At 35.0% G+C, this 14,147-nt stretch overlaps 1 protein-coding gene across 2 annotated transcripts in view; it reads right to left on the bottom strand.

Moving 5' to 3' along the window:
- The window catches only part of SEMA3A (semaphorin 3A), a 657,947-nt gene that overhangs the window by 642,998 nt on the left and 802 nt on the right, over positions 1 to 14,147 (bottom strand). The window lies entirely within an intron of this gene.

Genomic DNA, 14,147 nt, shown 5'->3' with positions numbered 1-14,147 from the left:
TCTGGAGTAGTGATGTCTTAGCATTTCCATTTAAATCATGATATTGAAGATGGATGGTCATTGGTTTTGAATAGAATTCTTGCAATATTCCTTGATTCCCCAGAGAGTTACATATTGATCTTGGGACTTGCAGAGAGTTTTATTTGTTTCATAGGCTCCCTTTACACCTCATTTTTTTTTAAATTATGGTAAAAGAAGTCAAGAAATCACATAGATAGCAGAAGAGAGAAGAGAAAAGAGGGAAAGAGAACTAAACAGACAGAGGGAGAGAAAGCATGAAAGCATGCCCATTAACAATTATGCACCCACATGAGGCAGAAGCATTGTTGCTAAGACATAGAACACAGGCATTTTCTGATAAGCAAATTACATGGTATGAAATAACCTTGTTAAACAATGAAAACATTAACTTGAAATGCTGTTCAACCCTTAACCCTGCCACCTTGCTTCCAGACTTACCAACTTCAGAAGAACCATTACACAATTTGGAAACCCTAGTGTCCGTGGCAGAAAAGCCTCAAGATAATCTCTTGGACACTCCCTTAAACAACTCAGATCTGGTCTTATTTACTGATGGTTCTTCTTTTATGAGAGATGGCATACACTACACTGGAGCTGCTGTAGTCACAGAATTTGCCACTGAGTGGTCAGCTTCACTGCCCTCTAACATTAGCTCTCAAGGGGCAGAACTCATAGCTCTGAAACATGCCTGTATAATTGCCAAGGGTAAAAAGGCAACAATTTATACAGTTTCTAGATATGCTTTTGACATTTGTCACTCAGTCGGGATGCTATGGCTCCAGATGGGATTTTTAAAATCAGTTGGAAAATCCATAGCTAATGCAGAAATTATTAATTAGGTTCTTTCTGCTCTCAAACTGCCTGAAGCCCTAGCTGTAGTTCATTGCTCTACCCATATAGGTGGCACTGACCCTATCTCTAGGGGAAATGACTGAGCAGATACTGCTGCAAAGCTAGCAGCCATAGAAGGGCCTGAATTAATTTTAACATTAACAACCACTGATGATTTAAATTTATCACTTTGCTACAATGAAAAGGAAGTGGAAAAATGGAAACAAAAATTCAAAGCAAAACAGGTCAATGGAGTATGGGTGTCATCTGAAGGAAAATCCCTGCTCCCTAGAAGTTTCTATCACCAAATTTGCCAATTTGTTCATAAAAATGGTCACTTTGGTACCCAGGGCATCGTGGACTCTGTTAAGAGAGTATGGATAGCCCCTGGTATAACTACCATAGCCCCTAAAGTGTGTTCAGCCTGCTCTACCTGCCAGGCATATAACCAACATGCCTTTTGTGAAAAAGTCTTTGGTGGGCGTCCTTTGACTTACACACATTTTGAGCACCTACAGATAGATTTCATAACAATGCCAAAGGCTGAACATTATAAATTTCATCTAGTCATAGTAGATCAACTGACCAGATGGCCAGAAGCATTTCCTGCGACCCAAGCAACAGCAGCTTTTGTTGCCAAGGTGCTTTTAAAAGACATTATTCCTCACTTTGGCCTGCCAGCACGTATTGATTCAGACAGAAGAAGTCATTTTACTGATTCTGTCTTAAATCAAATATATTTTTGCTTGGAGATAACTCCCAAATTCCATGTTCCATATCTTCCCCAGAGCTCAGGCCAAGTTGAAAGGATGAATAAAGAACCTAAAACTATGACTGGCAAATTATGCGCTGAGACCCATTTAAAATGGCCTGAAATTCTCCCTCTGGCCCTATTTTATCTTAGAAGCAGGCCTAGAGGAGACTTGCACATCTCACCATTTGAGATGATTTTTGGACATCTGCCTATACAGGCTAAGCCTTTCTCCCCGGCATATACATCACTATTAGGGGGAGATACTACTATTGCTTCCTATATACAGGAATTACAGCACAAAAATGTGTGAACTTCATGAATCTGGAGCTGCAGTATAAGCTGGACCACTAGACTTTTCTCTTCATGACCTGACCTCAGGAGACAAGGTGTATATTAAGAATTTCCAGCATACTGGAGCAACTCAGCCTTCCTGGGAAGGACCATTCCAAATATTGTTAATTACTCCAAAATCTATAAAGGTTGGAGAGAAGGACTCTTGGATTCATTGCTCACAGATAAAGAGAGCATCTTCTGTTGAGATTGATTGACTCTATCCTATCACATGAATTGGAGATAATAACCCATTGACAAGTGGATACTGTTTTTCAAGAACACATTAAATTCCTGATTTTTCCCTTATTTTTTAAAATTTATTGCTTTACATTTATTTTTATTAGAATATTTTATTTTTCCCCTTTTCCTCACTTCTTGTACTAAAGGTACATACAATTAATTTTTCTTTCTTTCTGCAGTAATATAAGTTTAATATATATATATACTTTCTATAATATCAATGCATACCCAAAAGCTTTAAACTATGGGAACCTGCCATTGATTGATAAAATGTTATGGGACTGTGATTAATGTTTGTGTCTGATTCCAGGAAATGGGAAAAAAAATGAGTACAGACGTAACCTGAAATAGTGCCAAAAAGATCACACAGGAAATATTAGTGTGAGACTCGAGGTTATGATGCTTGACATATGTTAAGTCTTAGGACTTCCTTGTATCTACACTCCTTGTGAAGTACTCAGACAAGTACTAAAATTTGACTATCATGCTGGCTCCTTATATCCCTGAGAATGACAAAATCAGACCAGGGAATGATGCTTCCCTATCAAAATAGAATTCTAGTTCCTTTCCTTCTTATAGTATGACAATTTCTAGTAGTCTTGGCTGTAAAAGGGTAAGTGAAATATTACTGCATTCTGTCCTACAAACTTGTGGGATAGAAATTACTTTGAATTGGACGTGTACAAGGGCATATTATGAATTTATTCTTGCTTACTCAACATTTTGTATACATAGATTTTGGTATTTTGATTCTGGTTTCAAATTTTTTCCCCTCTTTCTTCCATTTTTTGTTTTATACATTATTTCCTTCATGTATATTTTTTTGTTTTTATTGTTTTTGAATTCTTTTAATAATCGACTCATCCACCCTATAACTCAACAATGCATCCTGAGCTGAACTGGATGTTAACACTCACTTCAGGGGGTAATTGTATTTTTATAAAAATCCAAGATTTTGAAATTTTTGTTCAAGAAAGACCTTCAAGGAAGAAGCTTGCTAATTCCTAAATCTAGAGAATGAATTGTTACAGAAAGATGCCAGAAAACCTACACTACATCAAAATCCAGAATGAACTTTGGTGTGGTTGATTGAACTGAAGGTTGATTGAACATTTATTTTGAATGTACACTCTTATGCCAAAGGGGACTGCCCCCTAATTGGCTTTTGTCAATGCATTCAGCAAAACATTGGTTTTGTGCTCGCTCTCTTGTCTCGCTCTCTCACTCTCTCCCTCATCCATTTCCCCCTTATCTCTAACCATTGTAATTTCATAGCTGGGATGTTTACAAGACCCCATTGGAGAAACTAGTCTTCCTCAGACCTCAGGGGGTTTTGTGAATTTTAAAACTACTCCACCCTAATCAGACTGTACTTTAGAAGATCTGATTTAGCTATTTCCTGATCAGTAATAATGGAGATACTTGGAATAACAGAATCATGTCTTGGAAACTCTACATTTCTCCCTTTCCTTAGAGTGACAAGATTAAAACGGTCTATACGAAACTCAAAGATTTAATTATCTGAGGAGATGGCCTTCAACAGACATGTGCAGAAACAGCAGATAGACTCCTGGGCTGTCCTAAGTCAAGCTATGCTATCATTGGTAAAAATGAGACGCAGGAAAGTGATGTAAAACCATCTATATAAGGCACATCTCTTCCTTTCTCTTCCTCTTTCCCTGGAGAGGTGACTCTGGCTGGCAGCGTGCTAGGCATTCTGACATCTTGGGAGTGGTGGCAGTTATTTGTCTGAGTTTTGGCAGTGAGTTTTGTCCTTGACCTGATTCAGGTTCAGGCATCTCAGCTGAGCCCCTTTTGGAGTTCAGGTTGATTCCTTCCACCTTCACACTCCAAACCCTTACTTTCTAGATCTTCTAATCTTCCTCCCCTGTACCAGCCAGGCAGGGGGAGAAATCCTTCACCCTTTCCTTCTCCCTTCTTCTTAATCTTCTCCACTATATCAATTAAATCACCATAAAATTTCTAGCTGACTTTGGTATTTTATTATTTGGGATTTCCCCTGGCAACCATTAAAATTTAGATTTTAAGTAACAATGCTAAAATTATCTTCACACTGGGTTGGTATTGGGAACTTAGGAAAAACTGTATAATTCTATAAAAACAGATTAAAGTTTCTATACAGAGCATTAAAAGACACTACAATGTTCCAAGCCTCTAAAATAGTAAAATGTAACCCTACATTTTACCTGAAACCCTACATACTGACACAATTAACAAAAGATATGGTGTCAATATCAAAGAGGTTGTGGTGGTAAAGTAGTACAATATTGGAGGAGCTGTGAATCAAAACAACTATTCTCACACCAGTTTGAAAATATACAAAAAAAGTGATTCAAGTGTCTATAACTTTTGAACCAGGGATTTCATTTCTGAAAGGCCACTGAAGAAGAAGCCACCACATAAACAAAAATATTTATAGCAATATTTTTTGTAATAGCAAAGAATTAGACAAAGTAAAGATCTATCAGTTAAAAAATGGACAAATAAATTGTGGTACATCAATGTAGCCGATTACTCCTATGCTGTTAGAAGTGATAAAAGAAGAAGTATATGGCCATTGTTGCTCAATTGTTTCAATTGTGTCCTATTCTTCATGAACCCATTTGGGATTTTCTTGGCAAAGATACTGAAGTAGTTTGCCATTTCCTTCTCCAGCTCATTTTACAGACTTGCACAGAGTCACACAACTAGGAAATGTCTGAAGCCAGATTTGAACCCCAAAAGATGAATCTTCCTGTCTTTAACCCAGTACCCTATCCACTGTACTACTTAGTTGCCTGAGGAATACAGAGAGACATGGATGAATCTGTACAAACTAATGGAGAGTGAGATAAGCAGTCAGGAAAACTGCATATAATGAGAACAATGTAAATGGAAAGAACACATACACCCAAGTGAGTGTCACACAATTAAAAAGAACAAGCATGGATCAAAAAAAGAGATAAAAGAAAATGTTACTGACCAATCTGTTTATACTGGTTGGAGTTCAACAAGTGTTGCACATTGTACATATTTTCATACTATTTTCATTTTATTGATATGTTATGCTAATGATTTTTTTCTTTTTTTTTCTTGAAAATTTTGTTTATTTTTAGGGGGATGCTTCTCTGGTAGAGAGGAAGAGATATGGCCAGAATAATACTGTGGCATTATAAAATACAAAAATGCATCAATAAAAAACTTATTGTAATGACAGACAGTATAAGGGGCACAGAAAGAGAGAGACACACACACACAGAGACAGACAGACAGACAGACAGAGACAGAGAAGGGAGAAAGGAGGAGAGGAAGAAATGGAGAAAATGAGGGGAGTGAGAACAGGAGAAAGAATGTAAAGAGGGAGAAGGATGAGAAAAAGAGTGCGAGTGAGAAAAGGAGGAGGAGACATCAGTCAATATTATTCTTCTAAAATGCTTCTCATTTGTACATTTTTCTCTATTCCCATTGTTTCCTTTTTGTTACAGTCACCATCATCTCACACCTTGACTGTTTGAATAGTTTCCTAATTGTTATCTCTATCCTTGACCTATTTCTTTAATTCATCCCTCACAAGGTGCAAAATATTGTACATGCAGTCTGACCATATCACTCCTATGATTAAAATCCTTTGATGTGAATCCATTGTCTACAAAATAAGATATAAATATATTATCTTAGTATTCAAAATCTCCCAAAAGATAAATTCAATCTTTCTTCCCAGGCTTATTTCATAAATGTCTTTAAACACTCTTTAGTTTCCATTTTCAACATGCCTTGTCCCAACTCCATTTCTTGCTGGTATTGTCTCCCAGACCTAGGATGGATCTCTGCCTTTGTGCTCTCATCCAGGCACAACTCAGGTCATACCTCCTCTATGAAATCTCCTTTGTACTTACTGCTTCTCTAATATCTGAAAGATCAATATTGTGTGTATCTTTGTACCTCCAGAGATACAGTGCCTTCTAGTAAGCATTTAATTAGGTGCTTTTTAAAAAATCATTTGTAAATAATATACAATTCTACATAAAAAATTTAAGCCCTATCTTTCAATAAATTGTTTGTCTATGAATTAACTATATGTACAGTACTAAATGGTGCCTAAAAACTACTGTTGACCAGCTATTTTTCATATCACTATAACAGTAAAATGAATGGTTACACCTTAAAATGTATGGTCCAGTGATGAGGTTAAAAAAATACAATAAATCATTCCTCCACATGGTAGAAACATCTAAAGCATTTCTGTCCTATCAAAACCAAGAAGATAGAAAGTATTTTCCAACAAAGTGCTATTTTTGTACTGTGTATATATGTCTCTTATTTTATCAAAGTTAAATATGGTAAGAATATTAATATAATTGCTTAGAAATAACTCACCTATAATATTACATTGTACGTTTTCTGTTCTTATGTTTCAAAGACTATTTCAGATCCAATGAAATAATTTGTGCTTCCAAACATCCTAGTACATAGCTAGAGCTTTAGCAAATGAATTCTTTTAGCTTAACCAATACTTGTTGGTCTATCAGTGTTAATTTTAAAGGATTTTTCCCACTCTGCATAAAGGGGTTACAGAAACAGACATGTTAGTTTTGATGTAGCTCAAGGAAATGAGAGAATACAGGAGATGGGATGCTTTGTTTGTGGTCTGTATAGGTTTAATTTCCAAATTTTATTGAGAAGTGTACCCTCATATGTGTATGTGCCACTTTTTATTTCAAATGCTTTATGATTTTTATTTTTTCCCGAATCTCATTCTTTAAAAGAAATCAAAGTTTACTTTAAAGGGACCATGTTCCCTTTTTAAATTAAAATTACTTTTTAAAATTTTGTACTTCCTAAAAATGTTTTCTACAAACTAGGTTCTAATAAGTGCTTGTTGAATGATTGGATAATTTATTAATCATTTCAATTAAAATTTTTTTGAAAGATATGTTTTTCTTTCTATTGCTGGCTATATTACAAATTTCAGGATATCCCTGACTACCAAAGAACCACTCATTTAAGTTATTAGAACTGATATTGGATTTATATTCTATTTTTCCCCTCCATTCCTTCCAATTTTTTGTTATTATTTCTACTTTACCTTTAAAAAATCAGCAGGACAGAACTTGTTTTACTGAGGACATCAAGAGTATTCTCAGCAGCTTCCTATTACAATGATGAGGTGAATAGTAGAACAGGCTAAAGATTCTTTTGCTTAGTTTCTTTTTGATGTAGTTTAGGTGACTTTCAAATCTTTCAAACCTAAAACTCATTACAGAAAAATTGTGTCTAATAGGATTCTTCTGGCCATTCTAATTCCAAACATGTCTACAATTGAAAAAAAATTACACTCCCATGCCTGAATCCAGCAAATTAAGCATTGTATTCAGAACCATTATTTTTCCAATTTAAATTTCAAAGAAAACTGAAGGGAGAGAAGGAAGAACTGGGGAAGTTCTTTCATCTGAATTATCTGGCTGCCTTCCCATTCCACTATGGTTCTTTGTATACAACAGCAAGATAATAACGTAAAGAAAAACAACTTAGTGAAAAATCCAGTCAAGCCTGTTATTTAACTTCATGTAGGTAAAAATAAATATTTGACAGATTGTGTATATTTCTCACTGTAGTTTGCCTCAAGCTCTTTGTTCTTATTTCATTCTCTCTTATATCATGGTGTCCTTGTCTTTTATCATATCAAGTATATTTTTCCAATACTTTAATCCACTCTGAGCTCTTTCAAGACTAGGATCTATGTCATATCTATCTTTGTATCACCAGACATAAATGAACAAATATATATACTTGATCTTTCTCTTCTACTAGCTCTACAGAGATATCTCAAATTCCTCTGTTGGGTAGAATAGTTGGAGAGAGACGCTTTAGATGTTCTCTTAACACTGAAAGGCCTACTTGTGATTGATTTATACTCATGAAATAATGATAATGGCTTATTTTTATAATAATTGGTCATTTAAACAACACAGCAACAAGTTCATTTTATGATTTCTTGATGTTTGTAGCTGATAGTAGATATATAGAATTTTAGAATTACAAAAGACATGAAAAATCACCTTGTTAAACTATTTCAGTTGAACTGAATGGAAGAGAGTTTAAGTGAATCACTTGAAAGCACAGTCAGTTGACTGAAGGAAGACAGAATTTTTTTTAACTTTTGTGGGCAAACAATTACTATTTAAAAGGAAATAAAGACATTTTGAAACAATATAAAGAAAAGTTACATTTTCCCAAATATTAAAGCAGGGATTTAAAAAAAATGTATTATCTTGGTTGAGAAGAGATAGTTAATTAATGATAGCTCTTCTCCTGGAAAATATACATCCAACATTACTTTCTAGAATAAATATTGACCTTTCCTGTGTAATTCCAGAAGAACCTAGGGAGACAAAATCAACTTTGAGGAATTAACCTGTTAGTGATGACCTGGAAATTTTGTGTATAGCATAGCCACTGAATCATCAATAATTGAGGTATTCAGAGTGAAAAGATTATAGCAGCCATAAAGAGTTACCCAGAATTTAGGTTTAAATTTCCTTTGGTAAAATTCAATACATTTTTACTATTTATGCATACATGTTAATGTTTATTTTCCTTTCTTTAATAATAGGCCATTAGGTATAATGGAAAAAGGACTGGATTTGGAGTTCAAATGCACTAGTTTGAATACCATACCTGCAACTCACTACTTATGACTCCTGGGCATGTCAGTTCACAGGAATAATAAAAAAAAAGACTTATAGACCTTATAACACTCCCCAAGAGGGGCCTGATTCAGATTAAAATGTAATTGGGAAATACTAATAATAACAAGTGAAAAACACAATAGAACATAATGTTAATATGTGGTTTTCTAAGTCAATATGTAGCCTGCATTAAAAGAGAATTTTGTGGCCTTATAAAGGTTCTTCTGGGCTTCAGTTTCTTTACCTGTAAAATGAGGGGTTTGAACTAGATGACCTCTATGGACCTTGTCAACTCTAATTTTTTTCCATCTCTAATCCCATGAACTATGTAAATTAAACATTTGTTAAAGTACCTCCTTCCTTTCAACAGCTCTTTCATTAAATACATCTGTCCCTAAGTTCAGACAAAGTGTAATGGAAACAGAAGACAATTATCTTTTTCCTCTATTACCTTGATATATCAGCAAAAGGTTTTTTGAATTATCAAACTGAACATTTTGCTGATATGATCTTATAAGTGTACAGGACAAGCAAAGAACTTAGATGCTATTTGCTCTCATTTTGCATATAAGGAAATTGACACCTAGAAAGATTATGTTATATTCCTTTTCTCCCAAAGGACCTGGGATTTGGACACAGATCTTCTGATTTCATAGATCACTTCTCATAATACTATGCAGCCTCCTAAAAAGATAATAGGTAATTTTCTCAAGATCACAATCAGATCTACCTAGAACCTCTTCAAAGCAAATTAAGACAGTTGCTCAAGTTCACTTCAGATGAACAGCTTAGGTATAACCCCAAAATTAACTGATAACTTGGGTTGAAAATTTGGAATGGCATTACTGAAGAGCTATTTATTCCCTTGAGCTACATGATATACCTCTAAAACTAGAGGTATATCATGTAGCTCAAGGGAATTTTCAAACAAACTTACTTTCTTTACCCTTTTTATGTTAGTAATTTAATTTTCAGGGCAACTAGGTGGTATAGTGGATAAAATGCTGGGCCTGGATCAAGAAGAATCATTTTTGTGAATTCAGGTTTAATCTCAGACAGTTACTAGCTGTGTGATTCTGGTGAAATCATTTAAGCCTCATTTGTAAAATTAGTTGGACAAGGAAATGGAAAACCACTCTAGTATCTTTGCCAAGAAACCCCAAAATGGGGTCACAAAGAATCAGATAAGACTGAAAAAAATGACTTAACAACAAAGAAAATATAATTTTCAGTCTCTCTATTAGGAAGTGTCCAACCTTGTTAGATGGAGGTCAGTTTCTGGCAGAGTTAAAAGGTTGGGTAGATAAAGCCAACTTATAGTAGTAAAGGTCTCAAAATATTTCAAGGACAGAGTCCTTGAAAATTCTCTTTAAAATCAAGTCTTTCCTTCTCCAACAGTGGGACTCTAAAGTCATTTTCACATGGCAACAAACATCCAGAGACATTGTGGTGTGTTGGAATATAACTAGACCTGGAATCAGCATACCTGATTTCCTGGTGCTTTCTGTTTAGTTATGGCATAAATCATGTATAAGATTTCAATGTCTTCATCCACAAAAATTGGGATGATATTTACAGTAATTAATCATAGTTTTGGTTTGGAGAAAGAGTTTTGTAATCTCAAGGCAACATATCAATGTAGTCATTATTATGCATGTGGAAAAGAAAAAAATTCCTAATCAGTCCTTCAAATATATTATATATCTAGAAGCTTATAATCATATAGAATGGGTGTTAATAACTTGAGAGTTTGTAAGTCATTCATATTCATATTATTGCCCTTTTGAGGGCAGAAAGTGTTATTGGAATATTTCTTGAATGGAGATGCTGTATTGCCTGCTGACTAGCCTACCTTATTGAAAGAAGCATAATAATATGTGGTGGTCCAGCTAATCACCTAATGTGGTATTCTCAGGGCAATCTCATGGGACTAGTCCTTTGAACCTTGGGCTGCCATAAGTGTAGGGGTTAGAAAAAAGTAGCAAACAAGTATTTCCTTTGCCACATTTACACATTTCGGTCCTAGCATACAAATGCCTGCGGCCAGCCTCATAAATAGGCATAGTACTTTGCTCCCTGTCTCAAAATATCAACTTTACTGCCTTTAACTGTTTAAGCAACATTCTTGGGATCTTCAAGGCTTTTCAATCCTTCAGAATAAGTCCTCTAAAAATATGTAGATAGCACTGCTAAGGAATCATACACATCACTGAATTTAAAATTAATTATGAATGAACATTTTAGGTGATTGATGACTTATGAAGATTACCAAGCAGAGCCAGGATAAGAACAAGAGAACTGGGAAGAATTCTTGGTAGAGATGTGGGGGTAAGGGGTAGGGCAGGGGAGGAGAAATAAGAAAAAAGATCATAGTTTTAGGAAGCAGAAGGATGGCAAAGAATGGTAAACTTTGCTTAGGTTCAACCCTAGATGCTCTGCCATTCCAGTTTCCTTCATATGATATCTTTGGTTTATGTGAGCAGGTAAATTTTATAACTTTTCATCTTGGCATTTGATATTACCTAGGCAGAGCCTCAAACTAGGATGTCTAAAAGGGAACACATCTTTCCTCCCATATCTTCACTATTTTAAAAAATCCCTATTACTGTTGAGGGTAATAGTACTCTACCAGTTAAATAGACAAACAACTTTGGTGGCTTCCTGGATTCTTCACTCATACTTACCCTATATAGTCAGAGTGTATTCTACCTTTACAACTCTCAGATACATCCCTATTTCTCCACTCACATAGACAATACCCTAACAACATTCTTTGTCATTTCTTACTACTATAATAACCTCTTAATTGGGCTCCCTACTCCAATCCAATATCCATTCTGGTAGCAAAATTATATTCATGAATTTCAGGTTTGACCATATCACCCACTCAATAAACTTCAATGGCTCCTAATATTCTCTAATATGAAACTATTGCCCAGGTCCACTTCCCTTTACAATGGACGATCCCCTGGTTTATAATACCTTCTCTCCTGACCTCTGTCTTTGAGCTTTTCTTATTTGTTTCTGGATTGAGCTTAAATTCAACCCTCTTTAGACTTTTCCGCGCTCCTTTTTTCTCTCCTCTTTCTTATCCTTTTGAGATTCCTTCCATTTTTAGTCTGTGTGTATGTATAAATATATGCATATGTGTACATATATTTTTTATTAATTTGCAGGTTATCCACTTGAATGTGAGCCCCTTGAAGGCAGGGGTGTTTTTGCCTTTCCTTGTATTAATAGTGCTTAGTACATGGTCTGGCACACAGCTTAATAAATACTTGTTTTTTGATTGACTGACTAAAATCAGATCCGAACCTACACTTGAACATTTCTGCTGACTCCCAAGTCAATACTATGATGACCACGAATATCTTTGCTTTTAAATATCCAAACTGAGTATTTTGGAAAGTTCAACTAATTTAAATTGACAAAATTATGGAGGCAAATGTGATTTTATGATTTATTTTTACTCTTGTTGAATTGATTTGCTACATTCTTCACTGAATCTCAGTCTATTCTAGGAAAATGTTCCATGTCCCTATAATCTATGGAGTATTTTGGAGAGACCTATATACATCTAGGCAAAGTGCAATTTAAATTTTTAATTTTTCATCTTAAAGTTTGATTTAATTACCTGAAATCTAAACCAAAAGTATGGATACAACTTCCTCAAGTAGCAGTGAATATTCTAATCAATCATCCCTCTTCCCCCAGAGGCAGGTTCAACTGATTTTTTTCACCTAATTACATTATTTTTTTTGACAGGCCTGATTGAATTGACCAGATGTGTTGGCACCATGCAAATACAAGATCAGGCTTAAAAGAAACCCCTGACTACTTTCATTTGTGTAATACTGAAAACTAAATTAAAAAAAAATAATAACCTGAGGGAAATGAAAACCCATAGGTTTCAACATTTATTTATTTATTTATTTATTTATTTTTGGCAACAAGAGTGCCAAAATGGGGTCCTGCCTTTGAAAATAGCTTCCTATTAATCACAGTCTGACCTTTTCATTAAGGAGCACTTGTTGGAGCCAGAGACATCATTACAACATTCATATGTGTGAACTGTACTATAAAGTATTCATTCACTGGGACAGGCCTAGTGAAATTAGATTCTTTCCCTGTAGGGGGTAGGCATTGACCGCTATTTGATGCCAACAACTGTAGTTTAAGATATTTTATGAAAAATAGTTTTTTGGAGTGGTTCTACCATCAGAAATGTCGAGTCCACTTTTCACAAAAATAAGTTTACGAAGTAGTAATTAATTAAAGCTCCCTTTGCAGGAACATCATTCAAGGTAGACTGTGGTCACTCAAAAACGATTCCTCTGAGGTCTGGAGGCACAACTTTAGATAAGTGCAGTATTATAAATATTCTTCATTTTATATATTATACATTGTATATACATATTATACATTATTTATGAACATTTATTTAAGCTGGTGGTAAAGCATTACAGAGGGAAACTCTAAACAACATTCTCGTGTAATTATTCTTTTCTACTTGTTCTTCAGGCATGTGATTTTGGAGATGACAATGCTCTCTGGAGTAACTGCGCAATCAAGATAAACATATCCCAAAATGAAAAGAATCAGCTCAACTGTTTTTCCAAAGATGGACATAAATGTGCTGACAGTTTTTACTGCATTCTTTCTTAATGCAATCATCTTTGGGAGACTGAGGTGGGACCTTGGTCAGGGAGCATGTTTCTCATGTTTATTTCTTACATAGAACATCATACATCTCATGACAAACACATTCTTGCACATTGGCTGACATTCCACCTGAAAGTCCACTGCCGTGAGCTTGTTAACACACTTCAGGATATATGGTGAGGTAGTAAAAAGATTCCCCATAGCCAAGTAAAAATCGGGGTAGGGGGCTCAAGGAATATGTGTTTGCTTAGATCAAATCTTAGTTTTAAGTTCAAACATAGTTTAACAGTGAATTCAAAGTTGTAAATGGAAAGTAAATGCAATTTTAAGGCTGCGTTAAACCAAGCATGAAAGACCAAAAGTCAAAGTTGAGATTCCATACATCTGGTTTTAATATCTCTCTCTCCTTACTATTAGACAAGTGACCTTCTTTTTGTTTTGAAAATTCATTATCAACGGAGCTGCAGCAATACAATAAATTCACTGTTTGGGGGGTTATTCCCATCTCTAGTTCCTTTTGGAATGGGGGAAGATCAGGGATGGTTTTGTTAAACAAATAATCGGACAAAAAACCTAGCTTTCCTGCACAGGCTGTAATGTACCATATATTCCATTTA

Source organism: Monodelphis domestica, chromosome 5, assembly GCF_027887165.1.
Source record: "Monodelphis domestica isolate mMonDom1 chromosome 5, mMonDom1.pri, whole genome shotgun sequence".
Lineage (NCBI taxonomy): Eukaryota > Metazoa > Chordata > Mammalia > Didelphimorphia > Didelphidae > Monodelphis > Monodelphis domestica.
The sequence above is the reverse complement of the archived record's forward strand: the minus strand, read 5'-3'. Positions and strand labels throughout refer to the sequence as shown.